Source organism: Arachis stenosperma, chromosome 7 (genome assembly GCF_014773155.1).
Source record: "Arachis stenosperma cultivar V10309 chromosome 7, arast.V10309.gnm1.PFL2, whole genome shotgun sequence".
NCBI classification, from domain to species: Eukaryota; Viridiplantae; Streptophyta; class Magnoliopsida; order Fabales; family Fabaceae; genus Arachis; species Arachis stenosperma.
Genome location: NC_080383.1, coordinates 18,644,165 through 18,659,089, shown reverse-complemented (window position 1 = coordinate 18,659,089; position 14,925 = coordinate 18,644,165). Strand labels below are relative to the sequence as shown.

The 14,925-nt window shown below is 30.8% G+C and overlaps 1 non-coding gene and 1 pseudogene across 1 annotated transcript; one reads left to right on the top strand and one right to left on the bottom strand.

Moving 5' to 3' along the window:
• Nucleotides 1-746: 746 nt before the first annotated feature.
• LOC130942737 (small nucleolar RNA Z103) lies at nt 747-841 on the top strand. The gene has a single exon (XR_009071296.1). It is a non-coding gene; the product is annotated as a small nucleolar RNA Z103 (small nucleolar RNA).
• A 916-nt stretch (nt 842-1,757) lies between these two features.
• LOC130940705 (protein SET DOMAIN GROUP 40-like) lies at nt 1,758-4,697 on the bottom strand (annotated as a pseudogene).
• Nucleotides 4,698-14,925: the final 10,228 nt, after the last annotated feature.

Sequence of the window (14,925 nt, the reverse complement as noted above, 5' to 3'; positions counted from 1 at the left end):
AGTGTTTTTATATCTGTTATATCAATTGCCTGCAATCTTATCTTTGTAAGTTTGTTATAATTAAATAGTAGATGCTATGGTAACTTATTAAAAAAAAATAGATAATATTTAATAATTTTTAAATATTTTAATTTTTATTTATAAAAATGAGTTAGACAATTTAAGTATCATAATAAAAATATCATAAAATTTATCTATTTAAATAATAAATCTAGCTGCTGATTTTTTTTTTTTACCGTATTTTTTAACTCAATAGATCAAGGGCTAACCTGTTACTGTTACAACTCAAAATTCTATTAAATGGTTTTATTAAATTACATCAATCTACTGTATCCTCAACGGGCTGAAAAAGAATCTGATTTCGTGCGGGCCCAAATAATAAAAAATTGGGCTAAACTCTTTCATGGCCCTCACTTATATCGAGAAACTTCTCAGATTCAGCTCAAATTAGGGTTTAGTCACCTTTATAAGTAGCTTCACTCATCTCTCTTTGCACTCACAATTTCTCTCATAGTCTCATTAGACTCGTTCCTTACGACGATGCAAATCTTCCTGACATCTGATTTATGCTTCTTTTGGTATTTTTTTTAAATTCTTGTAAACAAATGAAATTGCTTTGAGAGTTTGGTAATGGTTGTTCTATTTGAATTTTCAAGCTAATACTCTGATCTTTTCTACTATCTCTTTTCAACTATTTTGGAATGACTTTAGTTTCTGGTTGGGGTTGATTGTTGAAAGTGATAGAGATGGAAGTGATGATCTTTTCCCCAGATGATCGAAACTGAACATACTGTGCGATTTTTTCTCTTTTGAGAAACCAAGCCAATTACTTCTGATCCATCTCTTCCCTTAATAACATTAACAATAACAGTTATTTGGTTTCCGTTAGTTTTTAATTATTGAATATATATCTAAGATTTTGTTTTGCATCTGGCATTTCACAATGTACCTATTTTGAGCAACGAATGCATGGGTTGATTTGAACAAAAAAAATTAATTGATTAAATCCAGATTTTATAAATGAATTAAATTAGGGAGTTAATTTTTTCAATGCATATTTGTTAAATGTTTGAAAATATTTTTTATTTCAAATTTTTAAATCTTAAGTTCCGAAAATTAAATCTGAAAATCTAAATCTTTTAATAAATTTAAGATTGAAAAATAATTTTAGAATAAAAAATTACTAAATGTTATTTAATTAAAATTTGATTTTTATATTTATTTTTTGTAAATTGAACTAACACTGATGAGTCGAAAGATAATGTTCAGATTAATCTATTTTATAGGTTGTGTAAGTTGTGAATATGAATATGTTTCGATAAAATTTTATTGCTCATTTTTGCTCATTTTTGTTGAATATAAGTTAACAACGGTATGAGTATGACAGAGGGGAAAACGAAGTTTAGTTTACTCATAATGTTTGAAGTTTATACCTAGGAAGATCTTGGATTAAAGTAATTTGAATTGCCAATGAAGTTCTTTTTTTTATACATAGACTACAATGATTATAATATTTAAAAAAATATTGTTAAAATTAAAAGTATTGCTTAAAATGTTACTAAAATATAAAAGAATATGTAATTTGAATTTTAATAATATTTATATAATTATTATAACTACGTTAACATAATCATACTAAAATCTATTTTGTTATATTCAACACTTTCAACATTAACAATATAAAGTAACTGGTTAGAAGAATGTCAAGATTATAAGAGAAATTTGAAGAGGAGACAATTAAGGAGGACTTTCTTGAAATTCTTGAAATAATTAAGAAGGCAGTGAAGTCATAGCACTATTATTTTATTCCACGAGAGAATCCAATATTTGACTACAATAAGAGATACAATTAAGGAGGACTTTCTTATAATTGATTCTCCATTGAATACTCAACTTCCACTTATCCATAGACCACCTTGTTTTTCTAGATAAAACTATACTGCTATCGCTACATTTATCCTTCATATTATGAGCTTCTACGGGTATCAACTTCATCCCGGAAAGACATGAGTTTTGTAACTTCCAAAAAAGTACAAAAATCTTGACTATTATCCATTGCATTCAGGAGCAAGGTGTCATCTTCAATAGATGTTGGCAAATTCTTTAAGACTCCATGGCAAGTCTTCAATAGCCATTTCATGATGAAAATTTCATTGTCTGCAGAGATTTTAGAGCCGGAATAAACAAGATGTGCAACAGACCTCCTCTTGATTTGAGGGGTCGCCCACAGCCGCAATGTAGCTAGTAGTGCAAAGGAAGGCTTCCCATTGTAATGGATGTACAATGATTCCCTGGACCAAGAAGTGGAAGAATACACAGCAGGTTCCAGAGGAATAAACACTTTATCATTTGGATTTTCTTGTAGTATAAAACCATAGTGTTCAAGAAGCTCTAAATTTGTGTAAGTTCCATAACATAGCAGAACCTGATGAGAATAATAATAAATCACATTATTCTAATGGGACGAGTAACTAGTTAATTAATTCAGGCCAGTGAAGCACATGCAAAATATCATAGTGACATCCAGTAACGTAACATAAGGAACAAGAAATGCATTGTTCTCTAAGACATAAGAAGCAAATTTGGAAAAAGACATAAGAAGAATGACTCAATTACTAAGGTTACCCAGTCAAACTATATATATATATTAGTTTGTGTGGGTAATACCTGATCTCCTTTATTGTAATTTGCCCTAGCATAAAAGCAATATGCATTAGCATCTTCTTCAAACCCCCCATCTGTTAATCTCTGAGACTCAGAATCAAGCTGCTCTGTATCTGCGACTGTAGTATTGTCTTCATTTGATGAGGAACCATCATGGATCGAAGAGCTAGATAGCAAATCCTCTAGATCCCCAATGTCCGATGGCTCCGCTCCAGGTGCATCATAATTAAACAGGTCACCCACAGGGCATAAACACCCAGCTGAATCCCACGGTATATGCAATGTCCGGGAAGATATCTAGATTTTGAAAGATCAGATGAGACAAAATCATAAAGGTAGAATTCTGCCATTTACTCTAACAACTGAAATACTAAATAGTAATATAAATATGCCCTGTAATGCAAAAATGCATTTGATGCATCAACCAGCAGTAACTTATCAATAATCCATAAAACAGGTTTATTTTTTCAATCATTGAGATAATTTTTTAATTCAGACAATTAACCACAAGAAGTGTGTCAGGATTTCATGGAGGTAAGAGAAGGCTCAGCAGAGGAAAAGTTTATTCAGTATATTATCACTTAATAACCAAAATCAGAACCAAGAAAATGCAAAAGGCGCTTGAACTCCATGTGTCATACGAAAACCAAATTGAATATTTGTAAATAAATAAATTAGCATGCATGAGTCTTTATAACAAGCTAAATTTCTAACCGTTGCAGAAGCCCACACCCAAGCCTTAAATGTTAGAAGCCGGGGCTTAAATTTGAGATCTTCCATCAAAGCATGAGCTTGCTTCCAATCTGATTTGGTTTTTAGCACGGCTTTTTCAGTTACCCATATAGCCTCATCCACCTAAAAACCACAACATACATAAAAGATTACTTCAAAAAGAGAAGTGCAAATGAAATGCTGATAAATAGTATTAGGTCAGATGCTGTGTCTAACCTAACAAGACAAACTAAAACTTCTAATAGAAACTGAACTTGCAGAGCAGTTTTCTCGAATTCACCAAACATGGCTAGGATGTCATAACTCTTTGGTAAATGCATGAGGTAAGGATACCACCTCGAAGCCTTTCCTTTTCCAACTTCATACAACAAGCAAACATTCAGTATCTGCATTGTGCACAAGTTGAGATGTAAGGCTAAATGATTCATTTGCATAAAAAACTCAATTATAAGCAACGGCACAGGTAATAATAATACAACAATGATGAAGTCACACCATACTATTATATTCCATGGAATCAGACCCTGGTTCAAGCAAAACCGAAAAACATTTGCTTCGGGGGAAATGATGTTGTCAATCCTAGTTTTTATAATGTCAGTCGATCATTATTTTTTTTACACTGTATATTTGCATGAATTTATAAAGAAAAAAAAGGTGGCATTATCAAACTAGGAGCGACAATAACCATTTCCCTGCTTTGATGCAATAACTATTGTCTATTGAGAAGAACTTAAAACAAATGGCTTGAGCGCATTTTCACAAACAGTTAGAGGGCACAAAAAGATTCCAACGTAGCTCACCTAAGACATTCAAAATAGAGTAGAAATAGAGTTATGAAAGAAAACCTGGGTTGAAGAAAGAGAAGGGTGGCTATTAAGAGCTTGAGAGAGGTTTGTATGTTGCATAACACTATCAGTTGTCATCAAAGCAGATTTTGGAACTCTGAGAATGAGTTCCCCCATCCTAAGGTCTCTTACAGCACCCAAACCTCTACTGCAGTATTAAATGAATTAGGTATGAATGTGAAGAGGCTGTGCATTAAAGGAAGAATGAAAAAAGGGGAAGATTAGGTGGTACCCTCCAGAGTGAGGAAAGTGAGAGACAAAGAGAGAAGAACCCAGAGAGAGAGAGTGGTGGGTGGTTGTTGATGCATCCGAGATTCCAATATGTGATGCCCATCTTAGTAAGCTTTCAATGCTTCCATCTTCATCCTTTTCCTCCATCACAAAAATCTCAAACCTGCTTCCTTTCACAACCCTACAACTCAAAAACTTAAACTCGCCCACTCAGCTGTGTTTTTTTCTTTTCTTTTTTTTTTTTAAATTAAAGGTATCTCGGCTTATTTTATCTTGTGTTCTTGGGAGTGGCAAAACGGCCCAAATATTTGCGAATTTTGGCGGGGTAAAGCAAGACGGCCCGTTGGGTCAAAAGTTTTTATTTTTTTATTATTAAATAAAAGAATTATTATAAAAAAAATAATTATTGCTACAAAAACTAATTATTATATAATTTTTAAATATATTTTTTATTTTTTAGTTATTAATTTTATTTATTTTATTTTATATTTTTATATATATGTTTTTACTTATTTTATTTAAAAAAAATCTAGTAACGGATATTATTTTATATAATTTTATTAAAATTAAAAATTTTTAAAAAATATATATTATAATTTGATTATTTTTTAATTATATTTAATTTTAATTATTTTTATTAATTTTATTTATTTTTTAAAAAATAGTTAAGGAAGTTAGTCCATCACAACCTATTATAAAATAAGACGAACTATCATTTCAAGAAAAAAAATTTGGTGAGAACGCCGAAAATAAGCATGTGATATTGATATAGCGTGTCAAGTTTGGATTGTAACACGTGTAAGATGTATTGACTGTGGAGTAGTTATGAGTTTCGGTTTCAGTTTTTGGCCAGTAAAATTAATGATATTAATTTTAGATTAGGTGTTAATGTTGATGGTTATCAGTAGCTAAGAGAAGACGAGGTTGAATCTTAACTTCTTTTTTCTGCTGAATAGTACTTTTGCTTTCTCAAAGAAATTTAGAAGATATTTTTACTTTTGTCTTGTGGTTAACTAAGAGACATTTTCATTTTTGTCTCTTATATAACAGAAACAGAAATGTAGTAAGAAAGAAGAAATAACACACAGATGTATCTTGATTCAGCTACCTTGTACAATGTAGCCTACATCTAGTCCCCATCACATCAGTGGCGAAATTTCACTATCTTTCAATAAGATTACATTCACTAATTCTCCTTAAGATCTACCCAATCCTATATGGGATAAGTTCATATTCTAACTCAATCTGAACTTGACTAGACCTCAATCTAAGTTTCAACAACAAAGTGCTAACCCAACTTGTAAGGGACTAGGACTCACCCTAACTTTCAACTGCAAAGTGTTATCCCAACTTGCAAGGGAATCCCCTCAAGATCATGACAACAAAACAGAAATACCTTCAAAAAATTTCTGAGATAACTATGACTTTTTCTTTAACTCTCTGTCTTTTCCCACTCATTGGCTTTTTCTTACAAAACCTTACATTTTACTTTTTATAAATGAAACACAAGCAGACTAAACTGAAAAAAAGAAATATTCAATGAAAGCCATGAAGGAGAAGAGTAAATAGTTCAAAGAGCTATGGGAACCCAAACGCGTGCTCTCACTCCTTATCTTCAATCCTTGGCCGTTCACCCTTAATATAGAAGAGCGGAGTTTTCAAGATTTAATCACGTTCAACCCTAGCATTGTCTTCTTCTCCAATATCAGAGTAGTAGTGGCTTCATCAGAGAGGATTGAGAGGACCGAGGCTGATGCATGCAAACTCACATCTTCTCTCTCATCATTTTTCTTCAAACTTCTTCAATCTTAACCCTTGAACTTGACTTTAACCCCAAATTTTGATTCTAATCATTGATGAGCATCTGACTTAAACTAGCATCACATTTTTCATTTTTTTCCATATTTGAGACTCTCAGACTTTCCTCTTCTTTGTAGCACAAAAGAGAAAATAATCTTTTGTTGTGCCTTTACCAAGATAGATTTGCTTCTTGATCGAAGCCTTTCTTTTTTTCTATGCAAAAATCGTTTACCCCTTCGTTCATAGACCTTCCTTTTGTGAAAAATATCTTCTTTCTTTCTTCTTCTAGTATGGTGTGGTTGAAATCTTTACCACTAATGGCAAGATGTGGTGAAGAAGCCTCAAGAACTCCATGCCTAAAAATGGTAGCAATCCAATTCAGTCAGAGAAGAAGATCCCTGTGGTATGACTCGTTTCTACTTTTTGTTCATCCATCACAGAAGGTAGCTACTGTAGCTACGTGGAGGAGGAAGCAAAAGTAGAGCAGATGGAGCTGTCAAGGATCAAGTATTCATCAAGGGTCAGAAATCCTTCTTGGGGACCAAGTCAAGATGAAAGGCTCAGATTAATGAAGCTTGATGAGAAGGAATGAGAGAGAGGTACATGCATGTTGGTTTTGCTTTTGGTTTCCCTTTCTCTTCTCTCTGTCCGAACCGATTTTGATATTGAAGAAGAAGAAGTTGGTTCGGTTGAACCGTTTCAACCTTGGAAGCTTCCCCTTCTATAATAAGGGTGAACGGCCAAGGCTTTAAACAAGGAGAGTAAGTACAGAGTTCTCATAACTACCCAAGCTAACAGAAGTTCTTCTCCTTCAATGTGTTTCATTTTGTATTTTCTTTAGTTTTGTCTGTCTGAGTCTCATGATGAAAAAGGCAAACAGTGTGAAGTTTGTAAGAAAAAGCCAGTGAAAGGTAAAAGGCAGAGGGTACAAAATTAAAGAAAAAGTTATAGGTGTTCTAGAGGTCCTTTGTACATCTATGTTGTGTATCATGATTCTGTGGGAATCCCCTTGCAAGTTGGGTTAGCACTTAGCAGATTGAAAGTTTGGTAGGTGACCAAGTCAAGTTCAGGATTGGGGATAGATTCTGGACTTGTCTCGGATAGGAATGGTAGTTCCTAAGGAAGAATTGGTGTCTGTAATCAAGTTTGATTATAGTGAAATTCCATCACTGTTGTGATGGAGACTGGACGTAGGCTGCATTGTACTTAGCAGCTGAACCAGGATACATCTTGGTGTGATTCTCTCTTTCCCTTCTACCCCATTACTGTTTCTGTTGCATAGGAGACAAAATTGAAAAATATCTCTTCAACAGTCACGAGACAAAAAGAAAATGTCTCTTGACCAGTGACGAGACAAAAAGAAGAAATATCTCCTAAAGCTTTCTTAAAAGAGCAAAAAGTGTTCTCAGCAAAAAGGGGCTAAAATTCAACCCCTTCTCTTAGCCATTGATAACCATCACCAAGAGATGGAGTAATCGAAGCATTAGAGAGGAAAGAGAAGAGAGAAGCTTTCGGTGGAAGCTTTCCAAGAAATTAAATTGGATTGAATTTTAAGTTTCAGTTACCAATAAATGAGTAACATATAAAGCTTGGTCTCTTGGGTTTTCTATTATTTGCCCCCCTTTTTTTTTCTTCAGCCACTAATTTTCAATCAATTTGGTATGGCTGAATTTGTTTATTGATCAAGATGGGATTGTTTAATTTAGGATTGTTTAATTTAGGCTACAATTAATTTGCTTATCTGCACACTTAAACTAAATAAATCAAATAAACCAATTGGTGATATTTTTAATAATCAACTTAATTTTTTACTTTTAATAATGTTTGTTCATCATATTAATTTAATATTAATTTTTTTAACTCAACAATCTCTCTCTTGATGACAAACATTATTAAATTAATTGAAATTGAATGAGAGAGGTTTTAGAAACTTCCCTTTGATGTTTTCTTTGATTTGAAGCTTCCCCTTTCTTTTGATCTCCAAACTCCTCCTGAATATTTGATTTTCATAACTTGATACCAACAAATTTTATACTGAAATAATGCCAAACATCCACTAATTTTCCAACAAATTCATATCTTAAGGAACCTGTTCGATCGTATGTCAAAGTTTGCATGGCTATTATCAATTCACAAAAAACATCAACCAACCTTAAAACAAGTATGAATCAGAGCTAATCCAAATATTAATTAAATGCTATTTATTCATAAGCTCAGATGCTAAGCTATAAATAATATTTACAACTAGATCAAATTGCAGACTTTTAAACACAAATTCAAATTATAAAAAGCAACTTCAAACATCATCATCATAGATCAAGATAGAAACAGACAGCAGCCTTTCAAATCATTTTTTTCTCCCCCTTTTGTCATTAAGGAGGGACACTTGCATGGAGAAACAGTTCAACACTAATGCAAAAAATGTAGAAAATCTAGAAATAGAACAAAAACTAATGATAAATCAATTCTTCAAAAACAATTTTTTAGCAACAATATCATGGAGCAGCCTTAATAAAAAATTTAGATACCAAAATAAGACAAAAGCTATATAATAAATATAAGCAATATTCACAATCAGAGCAATATGTATAATCATAGCTGCATGAATAATAATTTAAACAAAGAAAATTTGCAGCCAGTCTCAAGCATCATAAGTTCAACTGTTTCACTATAACTGTTTCAATTTATTTTCACACAATACTTACTCCCCTTTTAGTTATCAAGAATAGGAAACCTGCACAAAAAAATAGTTTAATATGCAAACCATAAGTGCAAAACATGTAATAATGTTAGTATTAACAGAAGTTGTAAAATATATCATAAAAAGTAGATTATAAGAAAATAGCTGCATCAAATTGGGCTAGACATCAGATCCCTCATCCTCGGTTGCAAAAAGATTTTCTTCTTTTAAAATTGTATCCTTGGCGGCCTTTGTGCCCCTTTTTCTTAGATTTTTTTACAGCGCCACTACTCTTAAAATATAAAATTCTGTCTTGAGCTTCATTGCTCATATCAACACTAAAATACTCAAAAATACAAGTTAAAATATTCCATATGTAAGAAATAATAGAAGTAGTGGAGAAGATGAGAAATTATAATAATAACTGCTTTAAATGCTCAAAAATCCTTTAAAAACACAAACTAATTTAATAGAATGGGATTTAAAGAATTTGAATTTTAAAAACAATGCAAGTAGTTTTGAAATGACAAGTCAAATAAAAATTGAAAAGAATTTAAAATTGATTTGACTTGAAAAAAGATAAATACAAATACTCTCTTTTTTAGTGTATGTGATCAAAACAAGCAATGAGACCCACTTCATAAAACACAACAACTTTCTCTTGGGTTTAGTGGTGGTTTTAAGAAAACACATTTGATCATCAAGGATTTAGTTCAAATCCAGATTCATTTAAAATTATCAACACATAATCTAAATTTTATGGAACCTAAACGGAGTCATCATCTGTCCAGTTTTGTCTTCGTGTAACCTGAGAGACAAAAATAACCAAAAAAATCTTTAAGCATATTTAATTCAAAAACTCAACAACCAACAGTCCCTAGAGTAGTTCTCAATTTACAAAATCTATCTTCACATGTGAGGTTTTGTAAAAATATCAACCAATTGATCCTCAGATTTAACAAATTGTATGTCAATTATTCTCTTTTTGCACATGTTCTTTTATCGAATGAAATCTTACTTCAATGTGCTTGTTTCTTGAGTGTAAAATAGGATTTTTTAAAAAATTATTGCACTCAAGTTGTCACAAAACATAGGGATACTATTGACTTGCAATTTGTAATGTGCAAGTTGTGTTTTAAATCAAGTCAATTGAGAATAAGAGAAAGTCGAGATATATTCAGCCTCAGCCGTTGACAAAGCAACAGTAGCTTGCTTCTTACTTGACCATACATTCAAGAATTGTTCAAGAAAGCAAAAAATTCCTGAAGTATTGCTTCTATTCACACGATCTCAATAAAATTTGCATCACAATACCCAACTACACAAAATTCATTAGTTTTAGAGTACCATAAACGGAGGTTGGGTGTGCCTTTAATGTATCTAATGATTCATTTAACAGCTGAAAGATGTAATTCTTTTAGGTTGTGATTGAAATCTAGAACACACACCTACACTATAAACAATATCCAGTCTAGAGGAGGATAAATATATGAGAAATCCTATCATTCTTCTATACCTTATTTTATCAGTATCTTTCCCTTTTTTTCAACCTTTTCAAGTTTGGAATTTGGATGTATAGGTATACTCATTGGTTTAGAATTTTCTAAATCAAATTTATTTACCAACTTCTTGGCATATTTACCTTAGTGTACAAAAATTTCACTAGGAATTTGTTTGATTTGGAGTCCTAGAAAAAATCTGATTTCTCCCATCATACTCATATCAAACTCACTAGTAATTAATTTTTCAAATTCATCACACAAGGCTTCAAGTGCCAATCCAAACACAATGTCATTCACTTAAACTTGAACAAGTATGACGGGGGGTTGAATCTTAATTTCTTTTTCTGCTGAATAGTACTTTTGTTTTCTCAAAAAAAATTTAGAAGATATTTTTACTTTTATCTCATGGTTAACTAAGAGACATTTTCATTTTTGTCTCCTAAGTAACAAAAATAGAAATGTGGTAGAGGAGAAGAAATAACACCCAAATGTATCATGATTCAGCTACCTTGTGCAATATAACCTACATCTAGTCTCCATCACAACACTGACGGAATTTCACTATCTTTCAACAAGATTACATTCACCAATTCTTTCTAAGATCTACCAAATCCTATCTGGGACAAGTTCATATTCTAACCCAACTTGAACTTGACTAGACCTCAATCTAGCTTTCAACAGCAAAGTGTTAACCCAACTTGTAAGGGACTAGGACTCACCCTAGCTTTCAACTGTAAGGTGCTAACCCATCTTGTAAGAAAATTCCCTCAGGATCATGACAACAAAACAGAAATATCTTCAAAAAATTTCTGAGATAACCATGGCTTTTTCTTTAACTCTCTGCCTTTTTTCACTCATTTGCTTTTTCTTACAATACCTCACATTTTGCCTTTTACTAATGAAACATAGATAGACTAAACTGAGAAAAAGAAATAATAAAAGTCATGAAGGAGAAGAGTAAATAACTCAAAGAACTATGAAAACCCAAACATGTGCACTCACTCCTTACCTTCAATCCTTGACCGTTCACCCTTAATATAGAAGAGTGAAGCTTCCAAGGTTGAATCACGTTCAACCCTACCACTGTCTTCTTCTCCAACATCAGAGTAGCAGTGGCTTCATCAGAGAGGATTGAGAGGACCAAGGCTGATGCATGCAAGTTCACATCTTCTCTCTCATCCTTTTTCTTCAAACTTCTTCAATCTTAACCCTTAAGCTTGACTTTGGCCCTAAGTTTTTATTCTGATCGTTGATGATCATCTGACCTGAACTGGCTTCACGTTTTTCATTTTTGTTTCATCCATACTTGAGACTTTGAGGCTTTTCTCTTCTTTGTAGCACAAAAGAGAAAATAATCTTTTGTTGTGCCTCTATCAAGATAGATTTACTTCTTGATCGAAGCCTTTCTTTTCTTTTCTAGGCAAAAATCTTTTAACCCTTCGTTCATAGACCTTCTTTCTGTGAAGAAAATCTTCTTCCTTTTGTGTCTTTCATTTTTCTTCTTTTTTCTTCTATGAAAGAGTGATTTAACTAAAGCAAGAGAGATGAGAGGGAAGAGAGAAACTTTCGGTGGAAGCTTTTAATGAAATTAAATTAAATTGAATTTCAAGTTTCAATTACCAAGAGATGGAGTAAGCGAAACATGAGAGAGGAGAGAGAGAAAAAAGAAGCTTTCGGTGGAAGCTTTTTAAGGAATTAAATTGGATTGGATTTTAAGTTTCCGTTACCAATGAATGAGTAACGTATAAAGTTCGGTCTCTTGAATTTTCTTTCTTTAATTCATCACACTTGGTTCTTGGGCTACTTTTCTGCTTGGACTTGGTTTCTTTTATTTGATATGGCTGAATTTGTTTATTGATTAAGCTGGACTTGTTTAATTTGGGCTACGATTAATTTACTTACCTGTATACTTAAACCAATTAAATCAAACAAACTAATTGGTGATATTTTTAATAATCATTTAATAATACTTTTAATAATATTTGTTCATCATATTAATTTAATATTAATTTTTTAAACTCAACAAATGTATAGGACATATTTGGGCTAATTTAAAGGATTTAGGTAGTGAGCCTATCAAGTAAGTTAGTGGGAGAGATATTTTTTTAGATTGTATTATTTTTGCAAGTATATGAACTTTAATAGCAGTCATTATTTAGAATAAAAAAAAATAGTGAAAAAAAATTATTTTTGTTGGGCAACATAATTTTTTATTATGTAAGTTATGATAAGAACAAAAATATAGAGAAGATGAACAAAAGAAAAAAAATATCAAAATTTTAAGTTTGAAAAATAATTAGAAAAAACAAATAGTAAATTTTATCCTTTTAATTTGAAAAAATTGATATTTGTCAATTTTTTTATGTTACTAATATGTATTTATTGCTTCTCATAATCAATTTTTTATTATTATTTTATTAACATCTGATTTGATGTCAATGCTTATTTATTTGTTTTTTTTAATTTTTTGATATTTTACCACTAATTTTATATAAATAACTTAAATCAGGTGAACAACTTAAATAATAATATTACCTTTAGAATTATTACTAATAATTTTCTTTTAATTTTTTTCTTTTTTAACATGTATTAATTAATTTATATTGTACAACAATAATTTTAACATAATTATAATTAGGTATGATAAATAGTAAAAATAATTTTAATTTGTGGCAATTTAAAACAATAAGAGTGAATTTTTTAATAACACTAGATAATAAGTTAGTAAAAAAATAAAGACCACATATTTAACCACATTAACAATTTATGAAAAATATTTAAAAATTTAACATGTTATTTCTTTCAATATCACGTGCATATTCCTCTTTTTATTTTTTTAAAGTTCTTTTCCTTTTCTCTTTTGAATTTAATATGAAAACTTATATTATATCAACAAGAGAAATTAATGTATAAATCCAAATCCTAATAAATTCTACCATTGGGTTTTACTCACCTACTACACTATTCCAACTCTTAAAAATGTGTTTAATATTAATTAATCGCATTTTTTTTGAACAGAAATGCGAATATTAACATAACTTTACAGATAATTAGTGTCTTGTGAGCTAGTAATTTTTGTAAACACATTGTACTAACATTTAAACACGTAGCATAAGAATTATTTTTATTATAAGTACTAGGAGTGTACGCGAATCAGATCAGATCGAATATGGCTGAAAATTCGATCCGATTCGCATAATTTTCATCGAATCGGATCGGATATGATATCCACATTTTTTTAGTGTCGAATCGGATATCAAATATATCCACATAATTAAACCTTCTCTTTTTAATCATATTTCTATATAAAAAATTTAATAAAAATATTTCTTTCACACTTTTAAATTTATTTATTTCTAAAATATTTTTAATCGAATTTTTTTTAAATAACAAAAATAAAATAATACAATATATAAATAATAATTACTAACTAAAACACACAAACAAGTATAATATAATACCAAATATATATTATTTATTTTTTAATTATTATTGTGCGGATCTGCAGATCCATGAATCGGATACATGAATGTATAGCAGATATCCACGATCCGATCCGTAAAGAGTGCGGATTGAATCCTATTCGATCCGATCAATCTATGGATCGATCATATCTGTAATTTTCGGATCGGAAACGGATATTTACTGCGAATATGCGAATATGAATAATACACAAGAATTAATCAAGTATAACAAGTAAATCAAAAAATAATTAAGCATGTTATACAATTAGAGATAATACGTAAGTAGACAAAAAAAATTCTCATTTTAAATATATTTTATTTAACAGACGGTCCTTAGCAGGGCGGAACAGAGCGGGTGGCCACCTCGGTTCTAGAAAGTACAGAGAACCATATGTGTACATTATAAGCAAAATTCTTCTCAAGCTGTAATCCAATTCCACTTGTAGAGAAATTTTTTATTCAAGAAATTATATTAAAGATGATGATATATTATTAAAATTACGGTTCATCTCAAAACTATTCTTTTTACCATATAATTTGAGTTATTATCAAATGTAAAACAGATATTGAACCAATTAATAAAAAAGCATAAGTGAAAGACAAGTTGCAAAAGGTGTTTATTCTTTTCTGGCTTTGTTATAACTTTCTACTGCTCTCTTTATTCTCATTTCTCAGCATCTGTCGTCTTAAAACAGAACAATAACAACTTCTTTGTAAGCTAATTAATATATTACATTAACAAGTGAAAGCGATTAGAAGCTGTTCCATGATCACAAATTAAATTAGAAAGAAAGGTGATGAATTGGCATACACTTGTGTGTTTTTCTGATAGTAGCTCAAAGGTTACACTCTGTCTTTATCATCATTAATTCATTATTATTATGTCGAAATTTAGATTTTATAAATTTTGAATTTTTATTTTAAAGAATAAAATGTGATCTTTTATTTTTAAATAATTTTTTCTCACATTTTTTTAGTCCTATTTGTAAAATAAATGATAAAAAATC